Consider the following 6,000-nt stretch of genomic DNA (forward strand, 5'->3'; position numbering starts at 1 on the left):
CATGACTGAGTACACACACAGTATTCCACTACATATATGTACTGCATTTTCTTTATCCATTTCTCTGTCGATGGGCATTTAGGTTGTCATTTAGGTTTCAGTCTTTGCCACCAAAGACATCAGCATCTTTTATGAAGCTTGTTAATCATGCAAATACCTTAGCCCCACTCCAGACACACTTAAACAGAATCTCCAGGGTTTTTAAGGCTTCCAGCAGGTACAAGTGAAGATGATTCTAGTGCACAGTTTAGTCTAAATTAATTAGGAAATGCAGATTTTGGAGAGTAGCTGTGACTGGGCCGTAGCTCTGTGGTGGTAACAGAATGGGTTGCTGAAATGCCTATGGGGATGAGGTGGCAAACTGATGAGGGCTTGCTGTGTGCCAGACGTGTTGGGTCCTGTGTTGTAGAAACTAGCTTTGAAGGAGAGGTCGGGAGTCAGCTAAACTGGTTTTTTTGCTCCCAGAAAACACTTTCCTAAGGTCATCTGGCTTTTAATTCTTAGGTGTATTAGTTTCCTAGGATTGTGTAACAAATTACAAACTTGGTGACTTAAGCCACCAGAACAGAGAAATTTATTCTCTTACAATTCTGGAGGCCAGGCATCTGAAATCAAGGTTTCTAAGAACCATGCTCTTTCCAAAGGCTATAGAGAAGAGTCCTTCCTCACCTCTTTCAGTTTCTGGCAGCCCCGTGCGTTCCTTGGCGTGTGGCAGTGTGACTCCAATCCCTGCCTCCGTCTTCACATGGACTTCTCCCCTCCCTGTGTTCTCCACTGGGTGTCTCTTATAAGGACACTTGTCATTGGATTTAAGGCCCAGATAGATAATCCGTGACGACCTCATTTTGAGATTCTTTAATTACATGTGCTAAGACTTTTTCCAGTTGAGATCATAGTCATAGGTTCTGAGGTTTATGATGTTTATATCTTTTTTGGGGGTGGGGCACTAAATTTAACCTAGCAAAAGAAGCTTTATATTCTTTTCTGTTACTATTATTTCTCTCAAAGTGATTAAGTTGAATACCTATTTTTGAGCAATTCTGTAGTTTGTCTTCAGAATCTATGTGGATCTCTTCCACACAATTATTGATTTAATGGATGTTACATCATCTCCATTTTATTTATTAACTATAATGCTTGGCATTGACCAGGAACCTCATTGACCATTGATAAACTTTAATAGAAACCATAAAATAATTATTGAGATAAAATTCTAAAAATTATTGTAATGATTTAAAGAACTTCCATTGTTTGAAACTTACAACAAATCTTCTCTGACAATCATTAGTCATTCTACCCTCTGGCACATGTATGAATAAACCTGCTCCTCTCCACCTTGGATCACACTACCTAGAGTTGCCCATGTGAGAAGCAACATGATCACAAATTAAATGCCTGTATTTTAGACCAACTGACCTTATAATGATAATACCAGAATAGGCACTCATTGGAAACTGCAGACTTGAAAGTGAAAACTCAACTCAAGGAAAGCCATGGTTTCAGAAAGGAAATATCGATCTATTTTGCCAAGTTCCACTGAAATGTACTTTTTTAGGCCTAAATATTATTTTTTTTAAGTGGAAAGGATTCTGCCTGTTAATCTGAATAAAGATTTCAGTAGTTCTGTGGACTTGGTAATTAGATCCAGCATGCATTTCTTGTTGGAACAGCTTAGTATCTTTGGGCTTGACAATAGGGACAAATTTCAGATTGTGAAATGCTACTAGGTTTCTTAGCTTAATTGATTTGGGGCTTAAGTTTGAAATTGCTGTTTATTTTCTTAATTCATGGTATCCTAATTCACATGGCCTTCTCTCTGTGAGTGCAGCCAGTGTCTCTTCTCAGGCAGGATTTTAGTTTTAAGTACTTGCATGAAAGTGTGGAATCCCTCTTGACTGGCTCTCCTGAAAGCCTCAGGTACCTCACTGCCCTGCAGGTGAGCTGCTCCTCTCTCTGCACTTAAGTTTCTTGTTTAGGCCATTATCCCAGTGGGAGCCTGCCCACTGAGATCCGTCTTTTCGGATTGGCTCCAAATGTTTTTTACATTGGATATCACTTTCATTCATTTTTTTTAAAAAGCCTATCTCTCCACTATTCCCAAGAAGGGTTCCTTCCAGAGTTACTTTAAAATTGTCAAAAAATTATCCTTTTTAAAAGGCTCTTGCACATATGGAAGTGAGAATTATTAATCTTAAGGACAGCAATTTTGTCTGGTGTGACTTCTTATGTCTTTCTGAAGAAAATTTTAAATATATCACTTGGGAAAACAAGCAAACGTTTAAATCTTTTGGGTTCTATGCAAATCTTTCCAGACTCCTGGAAAACTTTTTAAAAAGGTAAATTTCTGGACTCAACTTGTAGAGAGTTGAAAAATAATATACTATATTACTTTAAGTATAAAAATAAATGAATGAGACTCGTCTAGGGTCTCACAAAATGATTTTTTGTATAGAGCAAATAGGGCTACATTAGACAGGTAGATTTTTCCAAACAAACCCTCTAAATTTGGTGAAAATATGTCCAGTTTTTTCATGTGATGCAGAAGACAGAGAAAGAGATCTATAGACAGAAATTTAACTTACATTGTTTATTATACTGTTTATTAATTTCCATACATACTCCAATCATACAGGCCAGGCCATACATTGTTTAAAGCTCAGGAATTTATAGACAGTTAACAGGTTCTCTATTATGCCATTATACTATTTCCAAAGCTATAGAATGAGTCAGTTTTGTTTCTTCCCGCAATTGTTAAATCTGTTATCAAGGACAAATGTATATTGAATTAGTCAATTTTTTTCTATCTTTCCTGCCACCACCCATGTTTAGGTTTTCCCGGATTACTACAATAGACTTAAAAAAATAATTTTACTATGAAAAATTCAAATATACTCAAAAGTAAAGAGAATATTATATTGAACACTCATATCTGGCATAAAGCTTCATCAATTGTAAATATTTTGCCATTCTTCCCCCTTATTTTTTTCTGGAGTTAAAGCCTACTACACTCATCATAGAAAGTCAGTGTGTATCTCTAATGGATCAGCAATTTTTGTCCCTGATAGCTTTGTAATTATTCTTTCTCTGATCTCATTTTTCTCACCAATCCCCAGATTTCCAACCATTTAGCATGCTGCTAAGTCACTTCAGTCGTGTCCGACTCTGTGCGACCCCATAGACGGCAGCCCACCAGGCTCCCCTGTCCCTGGGATTCTCCAGGCAAGAACACTGGAGTGGGTTGCCATTTCCTTCTCCAATGCATGAAAGTGAAAAGTGAAAGTGAAGTCGCTCAGTCGTGTCCGACCCTTAGCATGGACTGCAGCCCACCAGGCTCCTCCGTCCATGGGATTTTCCAGGCAAGAGTACTGGAGTGGGGTGCCATTGCCTTTTCCACCATTTAGCATACTCTTACAGAAACTTAAAAAGTTTTCAAAGGCTCAGTGTTGCTCACTAAATCAAGTGCAAATTCTTGTCCTGGTTCACAAAGCCATCTTTAACTTCCCTCAACTGTTTAACCTTATCTTCTGTTGTTCTCCAAAAGCTATCAGGTAGGTCTCCTTGCTGCTCATCAGAGGCTTTGTTTATTTCTGTCTGTAGTCATGCTCTTGCCTACCCAACTTCTGTGGATCCTTGAAAGCTCTGCTTGACTGCCACTTCCTTTATGAACCTTTCCCCAGGTCATACTGACTTCTCTCATGTCTGAACTCTTGGAATTTAAACTGAGTTCCTATAACCTTAAATCTGATATTTTTAATGTTATCACAGTCTTAATCATTGTAACCTGGAAAGTGGATTCTTAATCACTTACTAGCAGCATTTGTTTTTAAAAACATCTTTAAAATGTTTGAATGAAGGCTATCATTAGGGATACAACGAAGGTAAATAATGCTGGACAAATGAAGTGTCAGTATGGTAGACAGAATTCTAGATGCCCATGACCTCTACCCCTGGTGTTACTCCTGTGATTATATTATGTTATATGGGAAAAGTAACTTTTCAGTTGTAATTAAGGTTGCTAATCAGTTGACCTTAAACTAGGGAGACTGTTCAGGTGCACCTGAACACTTTAAAAGCATAGAGTTTTCTTTGGCTGGTCACAGAAGAGGGAGTCAGAGAGATTCTAAGTCTAAGAAGGATTCAACCCACAGTTATTGACTTTGAAGACAGAGGAAGGTGCCCACAAGCTAAGAAATTCAGGTAGTTTCTAGATATCCAGAAAGAAAACGGGATCTCAGTTCACATGCCCAAGGACGTGGATTTTGCCAACAACCTGAATTAGCTTGGAAGCAGATTCTTCCTTAGAGCCTTCAGATAAGAGCTCATCCCAATTGACTATTTTGTCCTTGTGAAGCTCCATGCAGAGAATACAGCCAAGCCCGCCCAGACTTTTGACCTGTGGAACTGTGAGCTTGTAGTGAACTTTTGTACATTTCCTGCTGTTCTTCCTTTTTTTTTTTTTTTTTGGTTTCAGTTTTATTGGGGGTATAATTGGCATACAGAACTATATAAGTTTAAAGTGTACAGAATAATGACTAGACATATGTAAGTTGTGAAATGACTATCACAGCAGGTTTACTTAACATCCATCACCTTATATGGTTATAAAGTTTTTGGTTTCCCTTGAGGTAAGAACTTTTGGGATGTATGCTCTCAGCAACTTTCAAGTATACAATAGTGTTAACTACAGTCATCATGTTGTACATTATATCCTTACTACTTATTTATCTTTTAGCTGAAAGTTTGTAACTTTGACCACTTTCACCCAATTCTCCTACCTCCCACTTCTCGCCTCTGGTAACCACATATCTGTTCTCTTTTTATATGAGTTTTTTTTTTTTTTTATTCCACATGTAAATACATAGAACACTACATGAATTTGTGTCATCCTTGTTCAAGGGCCGTGAAAATCTTTACTGTATGGTTCCAGTTTTTGTGTATGTACTGCTGAAGTGAAGCATCCTGCTATTCTTATCAAGGCTCCAAATCAGTAAGGGAGGTGTTCCAGTAAGTTGAAGCACTCGTTTTAACACACATGGTCACTGCACAGGCTTAGCAGTGCCCTTTTGTCCATCAATTTCCCACTACCTGTAGGAAAATTTTAAGGAAAAGAAAGTCCATCTTGCCTATTGCCCACGTTTTCAAAATAGTCTATAAGAGGGTCCTTGAGCAAAAAAGTCTATAAGAAGGTCCTATAAGAGGCTGCTTGAGGGGGGTGATTAGGACAGTCTCTCTGACCATTAGTAGCATTGGTTCACTGTGCAGACTCTCTCTGTTTGCTGCAAGACCGGTGTTTTCTAGAAGTATTCCCCTAAACTCTGCAGCAGCCAAGATATTAGATGGTAGGAGACCTTGTTTATAAAATAAATCCAGACACTCACTTTAAGAACTGGTCAACAAATAGTTACTGAGGATGCTTAGAAATTTGAGAACTGAAGTTACAGTTTCTTCTGCAGCTTAGAATCAGAGATGATGGGCAGGTTTTATTATTATTAGTTTAACAAGCTTAAGTTTCTCCAGCCACGCATATGTAACAAAAATGAATGGTTACATATTCATTTGGGGTGCTTGTGAATGATTCAAAAAGAACTTGTTCCTTACAAAGTTTATTGCTGAATGACTCATTATAGGGTAACGATGAAAACAAGCCTTCTAATTTAAAGAGTTATGCAAATATTACTTTAAAAGTTAACTTTGTGGGGTACAATTTCCATACAATAAAATGCATATATTTTAAGTGTATAGTTAAGTAAATGTATACACTCATATCATCATCATAATCAAGGTACAGCTCATTTTCTCACAGATCCCTCATACACAACCTCTGCAATCAGTCTCTTCTTTCAGCTAGTTTCAGGCAACCATTGATTTCATTTTTGTCAGTATAGATGAGTTTTGCCTTTTCTAGTGTACATACAAATGGAATCAGACAGTACACATATCCTTTGTATTGAGTTCCTTTCACTCAGCATGATGTTTTTGAGACTCATTCACAAGGTTGTA

General features: G+C 37.8%; 1 non-coding gene across 1 annotated transcript; it reads right to left on the reverse strand.

The window, feature by feature from the left end:
* Positions 1-4,852: 4,852 nt before the first annotated feature.
* Positions 4,853-4,958, reverse strand: LOC112448293 (U6 spliceosomal RNA). The gene has a single exon (XR_003036661.1). It is a non-coding gene; the product is annotated as a U6 spliceosomal RNA (small nuclear RNA).
* Positions 4,959-6,000: the final 1,042 nt, after the last annotated feature.

The sequence above is a fragment of the Bos taurus genome, chromosome 1, assembly GCF_002263795.3.
Source record: "Bos taurus isolate L1 Dominette 01449 registration number 42190680 breed Hereford chromosome 1, ARS-UCD2.0, whole genome shotgun sequence".
Taxonomy (NCBI): Eukaryota; Metazoa; Chordata; class Mammalia; order Artiodactyla; family Bovidae; genus Bos; species Bos taurus.